This window comes from Ambystoma mexicanum, chromosome 7q (assembly GCF_040938575.1).
Source record: "Ambystoma mexicanum isolate Mex_15411 chromosome 7q, UKY_AmexF1_1, whole genome shotgun sequence".
Lineage (NCBI taxonomy): Eukaryota > Metazoa > Chordata > Amphibia > Caudata > Ambystomatidae > Ambystoma > Ambystoma mexicanum.
Genome location: NC_090941.1, coordinates 1,146,778,119 through 1,146,792,417, shown reverse-complemented (window position 1 = coordinate 1,146,792,417; position 14,299 = coordinate 1,146,778,119).

Below are 14,299 nucleotides of genomic sequence, written 5' to 3'. Positions count from 1 at the left end.
AAACTGCAATGTTCAGCCAAAGGGTCTGCATCCCTGTTCTTGTCAGAGGCTGTTTCTGGTATGGGCACTGTGGAATAAGTGCTCGCCTTTTTATCCCTTGAAAGGCCCTGAAGGCACCAAACCATTAAGTAGCTCCTCCTACATTTTTCCCGCTCTTTTCTGAGCTTGCTTGGTGAAGATTTTGAAAGTATAGAGAGATGGTTTTCTGTAGTGGGGATATTGCAACAATTGCTCACCTAACATGGAAGCACTTACTAACTAAAGAAAAACAGAAAGAACTCCTGTTAGGTGAGCACCTGATGTTCAAATGCAATCCATCCTAAATATTATAACATACACTTCCAAAGTTGCTGTTTAGTTCACAGAACTTCAACCTCAAAAGGTAAGCACTTATAACCATGAAGCTGTATTTCTATGAGGTTTCAAGACATCTGAAATTCAAAACTGCAATGTTCAGCCAATGGGTCTGCATCCCTGTTCATGTCTGAGGCTGTTACTGTTATGGGCACTGTGGAAGAAGTGCTCGCCTTTTTATCCCTTGAAAGGCCCTGAAGGCACCAAACCATTAAGAAGCTCCTCCCACATTTTTCCCGCTCTTTTCTGAGCTTGCTTGGTGAAGATTTTGAAAGTAAAGAGATGGTTTTCTGTAGTGGAGATATTGCAACAATTGCTCACCTAACATGGAAGCACTTACTAACTAAAGAAAAATAGAAAGAACTCCTGTTAGGTGAGCACCTGATGTTCAAATGCAACCCATCCCTAAATATTATACCATGTACTTCCAGAGTTGTTGTTTATTTCACAGAACTTCAAACTCAAAAGGTAAGCACTTACAACCATGAAGCTGTATTTCTATGAGGTTTCAAGATATCTGAAATTCAAAACTGCAATGTTCAGCCAGTTGGCCTGCATCACTGTTCTCATCCGAGGCCGTTCCTGCTATGGGCACTGTGGAAGAAGTGCCCACCTTTTTATCCCTTGAAAGGCCCTCAAGGCACCAAACCATTAAGTAGCTCCTCCCACATTTTTCCCGCTCTTTTCTGAGCTTGCTTGGTGAAGATTTTGAAAGTATAGAGAGATGGTTTTCTGTAGTGGGGATATTGCAACAATTGCTCACCTAACATGGAAGCACTTACTAACTAAAGAAAAATAGAAAGAACTCCTGTTAGGTGAACACCTGATGCTCAAATGCAATCCATCCCTAAATATTATACCATGTACTTCCAGAGTTGTTGTTTATTTCACAGAACTTCAAACTCAAAAGGTAAGCACTTACAAGCTTGAAGCTGTATTTCTATGAGGTTTCAAGACATCTGAAATTCAAAACTGCAATGTTCAGCCAAAGGGTCTGCATCCCTTTTCTTGTCAGAGGCTGTTTCTGGTATGGGCACTGTGGAATAAGTGCTCGCCTTTTTATCCCTTGAAAGGCCCTGAAGGCACCAAACCATTAAGTAGCTCCTCCCACATTTTTCCCGCTCTTTTCTGAGCTTGCCTGGTGAAGATTTTGAAAGTATAGAGAGATGGTTTTCTGTAGTGGGGATATTGCAACAATTGCTCACCTAACATGGAAGCACTTACTAACTAAAGAAAAATAGAAAGAACTCCTGTTAGGTGAACACCTGATGCTCAAATGCAATCCATCCTAAATATTATAACATACACTTCCAAAATTGCTGTTTAGTTCACAGAACTTCAACCTCAAAAGGGAAGCACTTACACATATATAAAACGAAGGTGCCAACCTTGAAGCTGTATTTCTGTGAGGTTCCAAGACATCTGAAATTCAAAACTGCAATGTTCAGCCAGTGGGTCTGCATCCCTGTTCTTGTCTGAGGCTGGTATGGGCACTGTGGAATAAGTGCTCGCCTTTTTATCCCTTGAAAGGCCCTGAAGGCACCAAACCATTAAGTAGCTCCTCCCACATTTTTCCCGCTCTTTTCTGAGCTTGCTTGGTGAAGATTTTGAAAGTATAGAGGGATGGTTTTCTGCAGTGGAGATATTGCAACAATTGCTCACCTAACATGGAAGCACTTACTAACTAAAGAAAAATAGAAAGAACTCCTGTTAGGTGAGCACCTGGTGCTCAAATGCAATTATTCTCTAAATATTATAACATACACTTCCAGAGCTGTTGTTTAGTTAACAGAACTTCAACCTCAATAGGTAAGCACTTACAAGCTTGAAGCTGTATTTCTATGAGGTTTCAAGACATCTGAAATTCAAAACTGCAATGTTCAGCCAGTTGGCCTGCATCACTGTTCTCATCCGAGGCCGTTCCTGCTATGGGCACTGTGGAAGAAGTGCCCACCTTTTTATCCCTTGAAAGGCCCTCAAGGCACCAAACCATTAAGTAGCTCCTCCTACATTTTTCCCGCTCTTTTCTGAGCTTGCTTGGTGAAGATTTTGAAAGTATAGAGAGATGGTTTTCTGTAGTGGGGATATTGCAACAATTGCTCACCTAACATGGAAGCACTTACTAACTAAAGAAAAACAGAAAGAACTCCTGTTAGGTGAGCACCTGATGTTCAAATGCAATCCATCCTAAATATTATAACATACACTTCCAAAGTTGCTGTTTAGTTCACAGAACTTCAACCTCAAAAGGTAAGCACTTATAACCATGAAGCTGTATTTCTATGAGGTTTCAAGACATCTGAAATTCAAAACTGCAATGTTCAGCCAATGGGTCTGCATCACTGTTGTCATCTGAGGCCGTTCCTGCTATGGGCACTGTGGAGAAGTGCCCACCTTTTTATCCCTTGAAAGGCCCTCAAGGCACCAGACCATTAAGTAGCTCCTCCCACATTTTTCCCGCTCTTTTCTGAGCTTGCTTGGTGAAGATTTTGAAAGTATAGAGAGATGGTTTTCTGTAGTGGGGATATTGCAACAATTGCTCACCTAACATGGAAGCACTTACTAACTAAAGAAAAATAGAAAGAACTCCTGTTAGGTGAACACCTGATGCTCAAATGCAATCCATCCCTAAATATTATACCATGTACTTCCAGAGTTGTTGTTTATTTCACAGAACTTCAAACTCAAAAGGTAAGCACTTACAAGCTTGAAGCTGTATTTCTATGAGGTTTCAAGGCATCTGAAATTCAAAACTGCAATGTTCAGCCAAAGGGTCTGCATCCCTGTTCTTGTCAGAGGCTGTTTCTGGTATGGGCACTGTGGAATAAGTGCTCGCCTTTTTATCCCTTGAAAGGCCCTGAAGGCACCAAACCATTAAGTAGCTCCTCCCACATTTTTCCCGCTCTTTTCTGAGCTTGCCTGGTGAAGATTTTGAAAGTATAGAGAGATGGTTTTCTGTAGTGGGGATATTGCAACAATTGCTCACCTAACATGGAAGCACTTACTAACTAAAGAAAAATAGAAAGAACTCCTGTTAGGTGAACACCTGATGCTCAAATGCAATCCATCCCTAAATATTATACCATGTACTTCCAGAGTTGTTGTTTATTTCACAGAACTTCAAACTCAAAAGGTAAGCACTTACAAGCTTGAAGCTGTATTTCTATGAGGTTTCAAGACATCTGAAATTCAAAACTGCAATGTTCAGCCAAAGGGTCTGCATCCCTGTTCTTGTCTGAGGCTGTTCCCGGTATGGGCACTGTGGAAGAAGTTCTAGCCTTTTTATCCCTTGAAAGTCCCTGAAGGCACCAAACCATTAAGTAGCTCCTCCCACATTTTTCCCACTTTTTCTGAGCTTGCTTGGTGAAGATTTTGAAAGTATAGAGAGATGGTTTTCTGTAGTGGGGATATTGCAACAATTGCTCACCTAACATGGAAGCACTTACTAACTAAAGAAAAATAGAAAGAACTCCTGTTAGGTGAACACCTGATGCTCAAATGCAATCCATCCCTAAATATTATACCATGTACTTCCAGAGTTGTTGTTTATTTCACAGAACTTCAAACTCAAAAGGTAAGCACTTACAAGCTTGAAGCTGTATTTCTATGAGGTTTCAAGACATCTGAAATTCAAAACTGCAATGTTCAGCCAAAGGGTCTGCATCCCTTTTCTTGTCAGAGGCTGTTTCTGGTATGGGCACTGTGGAATAAGTGCTCGCCTTTTTATCCCTTGAAAGGCCCTGAAGGCACCAAACCATTAAGTAGCTCCTCCCACATTTTTCCCGCTCTTTTCTGAGCTTGCCTGGTGAAGATTTTGAAAGTATAGAGAGATGGTTTTCTGTAGTGGGGATATTGCAACAATTGCTCACCTAACATGGAAGCACTTACTAACTAAAGAAAAATAGAAAGAACTCCTGTTAGGTGAACACCTGATGCTCAAATTCAATCCATCCCTAAATATTATACCATGTACTTCCAGAGTTGTTGTTTATTTCACAGAACTTCAAACTCAAAAGGTAAGCACTTACAAGCTTGAAGCTGTATTTCTATGAGGTTTCAAGACATCTGAAATTCAAAACTGCAATGTTCAGCCAAAGGGTCTGCATCCCTGTTCTTGTCTGAGGCTGTTCCTGGTATGGGCACTGTGGAAGAAGTTCTAGCCTTTTTATCCCTTGAAAGTCCCTGAAGGCACCAAACCATTAAGTAGCTCCTCCCACATTTTTCCCGCTCTTTTCTGAGCTTGCTTGGTGAAGATTTTGAAAGTATAGAGAGATGGTTTTCTGTAGTGGGGATATTGCAACAATTGCTCACCTAACATGGAAGCACTTACTAACTAAAGAAAAATAGAAAGAACTCCTGTTAGGTGAACACCTGATGCTCAAATGCAATCCATCCCTAAATATTATACCATGTACTTCCAGAGTTGTTGTTTATTTCACAGAACTTCAAACTCAAAAGGTAAGCACTTACAAGCTTGAAGCTGTATTTCTATGAGGTTTCAAGGAATCTGAAATTCAAAACTGCAATGTTCAGCCAAAGGGTCTGCATCCCTGTTCTTGTCAGAGGCTGTTTCTGGTATGGGCACTGTGGAATAAGTGCTCGCCTTTTTATCCCTTGAAAGGCCCTGAAGGCACCAAACCATTAAGTAGCTCCTCCCACATTTTTCCCGCTCTTTTCTGAGCTTGCCTGGTGAAGATTTTGAAAGTATAGAGAGATGGTTTTCTGTAGTGGGGATATTGCAACAATTGCTCACCTAACATGGAAGCACTTACTAACTAAAGAAAAATAGAAAGAACTCCTGTTAGGTGAACACCTGATGCTCAAATGCAATATATCCCTAAATATTATACCATGTACTTCCAGAGTTGTTGTTTATTTCACAGAACTTCAAACTCAAAAGGTAAGCACTTACAAGCTTGAAGCTGTATTTCTATGAGGTTTCAAGACATCTGAAATTCAAAACTGCAATGTTCAGCCTAAGGGTCTGCATCCCTGTTCTTGTCTGAGGCTGTTCCTGGTATGGGCACTGTGGAAGAAGTTCTAGCCTTTTTATCCCTTGAAAGTCCCTGAAGGCACCAAACCATTAAGAAGCTCCTCCCACATTTTTCCCGCTCTTTTCTGAGCTTGCTTGGTGAAGATTTTGAAAGTATAGAGAGATGGTTTTCTGTAGTGGAGATATTGCAACAATTGCTCACCTAACATGGAAGCACTTACTAACTAAAGAAAAATAGAAAGAACTCCTGTTAGGTGAGCACCTGATGTTCAAATGCAATCCATCCTAAATATTATAACATACACTTCCAAAATTGCTGTTTAGTTCACAGAACTTCAACCTCAAAAGGGAAGCACTTACACATATATAAAACGCAGGTGCCAACCTTGAAGCTGTATTTCTGTGAGGTTCCAAGACATCTGAAATTCAAAACTGCAATGTTCAGCCAGTGGGTCTGCATCCCTGTTCTTGTCTGAGGCTGGTATGGGCACTGTGGAATAAGTGCTCGCCTTTTTATCCCTTGAAAGGCCCTGAAGGCACCAAACCATTAAGTAGCTCCTCCCACATTTTTCCCGCTCTTTTCTGAGCTTGCTTGGTGAAGATTTTGAAAGTATAGAGGGATGGTTTTCTGCAGTGGAGATATTGCAACAATTGCTCACCTAACATGGAAGCACTTACTAACTAAAGAAAAATAGAAAGAACTCCTGTTAGGTGAGCACCTGATGCTCAAATGCAATTATTCTCTAAATATTATAACATACACTTCCAGAGCTGTTGTTTAGTTAACAGAACTTCAACCTCAATAGGTAAGCACTTACAAGCTTGAAGCTGTATTTCTATGAGGTTTCAAGACATCTGAAATTCAAAACTGCAATGTTCAGCCAGTTGGCCTGCATCACTGTTCTCATCCGAGGCCGTTCCTGCTATGGGCACTGTGGAAGAAGTGCCCACCTTTTTATCCCTTGAAAGGCCCTCAAGGGACCAAACCATTAAGTAGCTCCTCCTACATTTTTCCCGCTCTTTTCTGAGCTTGCTTGGTGAAGATTTTGAAAGTATAGAGAGATGGTTTTCTGTAGTGGGGATATTGCAACAATTGCTCACCTAACATGGAAGCACTTACTAACTAAAGAAAAACAGAAAGAACTCCTGTTAGGTGAGCACCTGATGTTCAAATGCAATCCATCCTAAATATTATAACATACACTTCCAAAGTTGCTGTTTAGTTCACAGAACTTCAACCTCAAAAGGTAAGCACTTATAACCATGAAGCTGTATTTCTATGAGGTTTCAAGACATCTGAAATTCAAAACTGCAATGTTCAGCCAATGGGTCTGCATCCCTGTTCATGTCTGAGGCTGTTACTGTTATGGGCACTGTGGAAGAAGTGCTCGCCTTTTTATCCCTTGAAAGGCCCTGAAGGCACCAAACCATTAAGAAGCTCCTCCCACATTTTTCCCGCTCTTTTCTGAGCTTGCTTGGTGAAGATTTTGAAAGTAAAGAGATGGTTTTCTGTAGTGGAGATATTGCAACAATTGCTCACCTAACATGGAAGCACTTACTAACTAAAGAAAAATAGAAAGAACTCCTGTTAGGTGAGCACCTGATGTTCAAATGCAACCCATCCCTAAATATTATACCATGTACTTCCAGAGTTGTTGTTTATTTCACAGAACTTCAAACTCAAAAGGTAAGCACTTACAACCATGAAGCTGTATTTCTATGAGGTTTCAAGATATCTGAAATTCAAAACTGCAATGTTCAGCCAGTTGGCCTGCATCACTGTTCTCATCCGAGGCCGTTCCTGCTATGGGCACTGTGGAAGAAGTGCCCACCTTTTTATCCCTTGAAAGGCCCTCAAGGCACCAAACCATTAAGTAGCTCCTCCCACATTTTCCCCGCTCTTTTCCGAGCTTGCTTGGTGAAGATTTTGAAAGTATAGAGAGATGGTTTTCTGTAGTGGGGATATTGCAACAATTGCTCACCTAACATAGAAGCACTTACTAACTAAAGAAAAATAGAAAGAACTCCTGTTAGGTGAGCACCTGATGTTCAAATGCAATCCATCCTAAATATTATAACATACACTTCCAAAGTTGCTGTTTAATTCACAGAACTTCAACCTCAAAAGGTAAGCACTTATAACCATGAAGCTGTATTTCTATGAGGTTTCAAGACATCTGAAATTCAAAACTGCAATGTTCAGCAGATTGGTCTGCATCCCTGTTCATGTCTGAGGCTGTTACTGTTATGGGCACTGTGGAAGAAGTGCTCGCCTTTTTATCCCTTGAAAGGCCCTGAAGGCACCAAACCATTAAGTAGCTCCTCCCACATTTTTCCCGCTCTTTTCTGAGCTTGCTTGGTGAAGATTTTGAAAGTATAGAGAGATGGTTTTCTGTAGTGGGGATATTGCAACAATTGCTCACCTAACATAGAAGCACTTACTAACTAAAGAAAAATAGAAAGAACTCCTGTTAGGTGAACACCTGATGCTCAAATGCAATCCATCCCTAAATATTATACCATGTACTTCCAGAGTTGTTGTTTATTTCACAGAACTTCAAACTCAAAAGGTAAGCACTTACAAGCTTGAAGCTGTATTTCTATGAGGTTTCAAGACATCTGAAATTCAAAACTACAATGTTCAGCCAAAGGGTCTGCATCCCTGTTCTTGTCTGAGGCTGTTCCTGGTATGGGCACTGTGGAAGAAGTTCTAGCCTTTTTATCCCTTGAAAGTCCCTGAAGGCACCAAACCATTAAGAAGCTCCTCCCACATTTTTCCCGCTCTTTTCTGAGCTTGCTTGGTGAAGATTTTGAAAGTATAGAGAGATGGTTTTCTGTAGTGGAGATATTGCAACAATTGCTCACCTAACATGGAAGCACTTACTAACTAAAGAAAAATAGAAAGAACCCCTGTTAGGTGAGCACCTGATGTTCAAATGCAACCCATCCCTAAATATTATACCATGTACTTCCAGAGTTGTTGTTTATTTCACAGAACTTCAAACTCAAAAGGTAAGCACTTACAACCATGAAGCTGTATTTCTATGAGGTTTCAAGATATCTGAAATTCAAAACTGCAATGTTCAGCCAGTTGGCCTGCATCACTGTTCTCATCCGAGGCCGTTCCTGCTATGGGCACTGTGGAAGAAGTGCCCACCTTTTTATCCCTTGAAAGGCCCTCAAGGCACCAAACCATTAAGTAGCTCCTCCCACATTTTTCCCGCTCTTTTCCGAGCTTGCTTGGTGAAGATTTTGAAAGTATAGAGAGATGGTTTTCTGTAGTGGGGATAGTGCAACAATTGCTCACCTAACATAGAAGCACTTACTAACTAAAGAAAAATAGAAAGAACTCCTGTTAGGTGAACACCTGATGCTCAAATGCAATCCATCCCTAAATAGTATACCATGTACTTCCAGAGTTGTTGTTTATTTCACAGAACTTCAAACTCAAAAGGTAAGCACTTATAACCATGAAGCTGTATTTCTATGAGGTTTCAAGACATCTGAAATTCAAAACTGCAATGTTCATCCAGTTGGCCTGCATCACTGTTGTCATCTGAGGCCGTTCCTGCTATGGGCACTGTGGAGAAGTGCCCACCTTTTTATCCCTTGAAAGGCCCTCAAGGCACCAGACCATTAAGTAGCTCCTCCCACATTTTTCCCGCTCTTTTCTGAGCTTGCTTGGTGAAGATTTTGAAAGTATAGAGAGATGGTTTTCTGTAGTGGGGATATTGCAACAATTGCTCACCTAACATGGAAGCACTTACTAACTAAAGAAAAATAGAAAGAACTCCTGTTAGGTGAACACCTGATGCTCAAATGCAATCCATCCCTAAATATTATTCCATGTACTTCCAGAGTTGTTGTTTATTTCACAGAACTTCAAACTCAAAAGGTAAGCACTTACAAGCTTGAAGCTGTATTTCTATGAGGTTTCAAGGCATCTGAAATTCAAAACTGCAATGTTCAGCCAAAGGGTCTGCATCCCTGTTCTTGTCAGAGGCTGTTTCTGGTATGGGCACTGTGGAATAAGTTCTCGCCTTTTTATCCCTTGAAAGGCCCTGAAGGCACCAAACCATTAAGTAGCTCCTCCCACATTTTTCCCGCTCTTTTCTGAGCTTGCCTGGTGAAGATTTTGAAAGTATAGAGAGATGGTTTTCTGTAGTGGGGATATTGCAACAATTGCTCACCTAACATGGAAGCACTTACTAACTAAAGAAAAATAGAAAGAACTCCTGTTAGGTGAACACCTGATGCTCAAATGCAATCCATCCCTAAATATTATACCATGTACTTCCAGAGTTGTTGTTTATTTCACAGAACTTCAAACTCAAAAGGTAAGCACTTACAAGCTTGAAGCTGTATTTCTATGAGGTTTCAAGACATCTGAAATTCAAAACTGCAATGTTCAGCCAAAGGGTCTGCATCCCTGTTCTTGTCTGAGGCTGTTCCTGGTATGGGCACTGTGGAAGAAGTTCTAGCCTTTTTATCCCTTGAAAGTCCCTGAAGGCACCAAACCATTAAGAAGCTCCTCCCATATTTTTCCCGCTCTTTTCTGAGCTTGCTTGGTGAAGATTTTGAAAGTATAGAGAGATGGTTTTCTGTAGTGGAGATATTGCAACAATTGCTCACCTAACATGGAAGCACTTACTAACTAAAGAAAAATAGAAAGAACTCCTGTTAGGTGAGCACCTGATGTTCAAATGCAATCCATCCTAAATATTATAACATACACTTCCAAAATTGCTGTTTAGTTCACAGAACTTCAACCTCAAAAGGGAAGCACTTACACATATATAAAACGCAGGTGCCAACCTTGAAGCTGTATTTCTGTGAGGTTCCAAGATATCTGAAATTCAAAACTGCAATGTTCAGCCAGTGGGTCTGCATCCCTGTTCTTGTCTGAGGCTGGTATGGGCACTGTGGAATAAGTGCTTGCCTTTTTATCCCTTGAAAGGCCCTGAAGGCACCAAACCATTAAGTAGCTCGTCCCACATTTTTCCCGCTCTTTTCTGAGCTTGCTTGGTGAAGATTTTGAAAGTATAGAGGGATGGTTTTCTGCAGTGGAGATATTGCAACAATTGCTCACCTAACATGGAAGCACTTACTAACTAAAGAAAAATAGAAAGAACTCCTGTTAGGTGAACACCTGATGCTCAAATGCAATCCATCCCTAAATAGTATACCATGTACTTCCAGAGTTGTTGTTTATTTCACAGAACTTCAAACTCAAAAGGTAAGCACTTATAACCATGAAGCTGTATTTCTATGAGGTTTCAAGACATCTGAAATTCAAAACTGCAATGTTCATCCAGTTGGCCTGCATCACTGTTGTCATCTGAGGCCGTTCCTGCTATGGGCACTGTGGAGAAGTGCCCACCTTTTTATCCCTTGAAAGGCCCTCAAGGCACCAGACCATTAAGTAGCTCCTCCCACATTTTTCCCGCTCTTTTCTGAGCTTGCTTGGTGAAGATTTTGAAAGTATAGAGAGATGGTTTTCTGTAGTGGGGATATTGCAACAATTGCTCACCTAACATGGAAGCACTTACTAACTAAAGAAAAATAGAAAGAACTCCTGTTAGGTGAACACCTGATGCTCAAATGCAATCCATCCCTAAATATTATTCCATGTACTTCCAGAGTTGTTGTTTATTTCACAGAACTTCAAACTCAAAAGGTAAGCACTTACAAGCTTGAAGCTGTATTTCTATGAGGTTTCAAGGCATCTGAAATTCAAAACTGCAATGTTCAGCCAAAGGGTCTGCATCCCTGTTCTTGTCAGAGGCTGTTTCTGGTATGGGCACTGTGGAATAAGTTCTCGCCTTTTTATCCCTTGAAAGGCCCTGAAGGCACCAAACCATTAAGTAGCTCCTCCCACATTTTTCCCGCTCTTTTCTGAGCTTGCCTGGTGAAGATTTTGAAAGTATAGAGAGATGGTTTTCTGTAGTGGGGATATTGCAACAATTGCTCACCTAACATGGAAGCACTTACTAACTAAAGAAAAATAGAAAGAACTCCTGTTAGGTGAACACCTGATGCTCAAATGCAATCCATCCCTAAATATTATACCATGTACTTCCAGAGTTGTTGTTTATTTCACAGAACTTCAAACTCAAAAGGTAAGCACTTACAAGCTTGAAGCTGTATTTCTATGAGGTTTCAAGACATCTGAAATTCAAAACTGCAATGTTCAGCCAAAGGGTCTGCATCCATGTTCTTGTCTGAGGCTGTTCCTGGTATGGGCACTGTGGAAGAAGTTCTAGCCTTTTTATCCCTTGAAAGTCCCTGAAGGCACCAAACCATTAAGAAGCTCCTCCCATATTTTTCCCGCTCTTTTCTGAGCTTGCTTGGTGAAGATTTTGAAAGTATAGAGAGATGGTTTTCTGTAGTGGAGATATTGCAACAATTGCTCACCTAACATGGAAGCACTTACTAACTAAAGAAAAATAGAAAGAACTCCTGTTAGGTGAGCACCTGATGTTCAAATGCAATCCATCCTAAATATTATAACATACACTTCCAAAATTGCTGTTTAGTTCACAGAACTTCAACCTCAAAAGGGAAGCACTTACACATATATAAAACGCAGGTGCCAACCTTGAAGCTGTATTTCTGTGAGGTTCCAAGATATCTGAAATTCAAAACTGCAATGTTCAGCCAGTGGGTCTGCATCCCTGTTCTTGTCTGAGGCTGGTATGGGCACTGTGGAATAAGTGCTTGCCTTTTTATCCCTTGAAAGGCCCTGAAGGCACCAAACCATTAAGTAGCTCGTCCCACATTTTTCCCGCTCTTTTCTGAGCTTGCTTGGTGAAGATTTTGAAAGTATAGAGGGATGGTTTTCTGCAGTGGAGATATTGCAACAATTGCTCACCTAACATGGAAGCACTTACTAACTAAAGAAAAATAGAAAGAACTCCTGTTAGGTGAGCACCTGATGCTCAAATGCAATTATTCTCTAAATATTATAACATACACTTCCAGAGCTGTTGTTTAGTTAACAGAACTTCAACCTCAATAGGTAAGCACTTACAAGCTTGAAGCTGTATTTCTATGAGGTTTCAAGACATCTGAAATTCAAAACTGCAATGTTCAGCCAAAGGGTCTGCATCCCTGTTCTTGTCAGAGGCTGTTTCTGGTATGGGCACTGTGGAATAAGTGCCCACCTTTTTATCCCTTGAAAGGCCCTCAAGGCACCAAACCATTAAGTAGCTCCTCCTACATTTTTCCCGCTCTTTTCTGAGCTTGCTTGGTGAAGATTTTGAAAGTATAGAGAGATGGTTTTCTGTAGTGGGGATATTGCAACAATTGCTCACCTAACATGGAAGCACTTACTAACTAAAGAAAAACAGAAAGAACTCCTGTTAGGTGAGCACCTGATGTTCAAATGCAATCCATCCTAAATATTATAACATACACTTCCAAAGTTGCTGTTTAGTTCACAGAACTTCAACCTCAAAAGGTAAGCACTTATAACCATGAAGCTGTATTTCTATGAGGTTTCAAGACATCTGAAATTCAAAACTGCAATGTTCAGCCAATGGGTCTGCATCACTGTTGTCATCTGAGGCCGTTCCTGCTATGGGCACTGTGGAGAAGTGCCCACCTTTTTATCCCTTGAAAGGCCCTCAAGGCACCAGACCATTAAGTAGCTCCTCCCACATTTTTCCCGCTCTTTTCTGAGCTTGCTTGGTGAAGATTTTGAAAGTATAGAGAGATGGTTTTCTGTAGTGGGGATATTGCAACAATTGCTCACCTAACATGGAAGCACTTACTAACTAAAGAAAAATAGAAAGAACTCCTGTTAGGTGAACACCTGATGCTCAAATGCAATCCATCCCTAAATATTATACCATGTACTTCCAGAGTTGTTGTTTATTTCACAGAACTTCAAACTCAAAAGGTAAGCACTTACAAGCTTGAAGCTGTATTTCTATGAGGTTTCAAGGCATCTGAAATTCAAAACTGCAATGTTCAGCCAAAGGGTCTGCATCCCTGTTCTTGTCAGAGGCTGTGTCTGGTATGGGCACTGTGGAATAAGTGCTCGCCTTTTTATCCCTTGAAAGGCCCTGAAGGCACCAAACCATTAAGTAGCTCCTCCCACATTTTTCCCGCTCTTTTCTGAGCTTGCCTGGTGAAGATTTTGAAAGTATAGAGAGATGGTTTTCTGTAGTGGGGATATTGCAACAATTGCTCACCTAACATGGAAGCACTTACTAACTAAAGAAAAATAGAAAGAACTCCTGTTAGGTGAACACCTGATGCTCAAATGCAATCCATCCCTAAATATTATACCATGTACTTCCAGAGTTGTTGTTTATTTCACAGAACTTCAAACTCAAAAGGTAAGCACTTACAAGCTTGAAGCTGTATTTCTATGAGGTTTCAAGACATCTGAAATTCAAAACTGCAATGTTCAGCCAAAGGGTCTGCATCCCTGTTCTTGTCTGAGGCTGTTCCCGGTATGGGCACTGTGGAAGAAGTTCTAGCCTTTTTATCCCTTGAAAGTCCCTGAAGGCACCAAACCATTAAGTAGCTCCTCCCACATTTTTCCCACTTTTTCTGAGCTTGCTTGGTGAAGATTTTGAAAGTATAGAGAGATGGTTTTCTGTAGTGGGGATATTGCAACAATTGCTCACCTAACATGGAAGCACTTACTAACTAAAGAAAAATAGAAAGAACTCCTGTTAGGTGAACACCTGATGCTCAAATGCAATCCATCCCTAAATATTATACCATGTACTTCCAGAGTTGTTGTTTATTTCACAGAACTTCAAACTCAAAAGGTAAGCACTTACAAGCTTGAAGCTGTATTTCTATGAGGTTTCAAGACATCTGAAATTCAAAACTGCAATGTTCAGCCAAAGGGTCTGCATCCCTTTTCTTGTCAGAGGCTGTTTCTGGTATGGGCACTGTGGAATAAGTGCTCGCCTTTTTATCCCTTGAAAGGCCCTG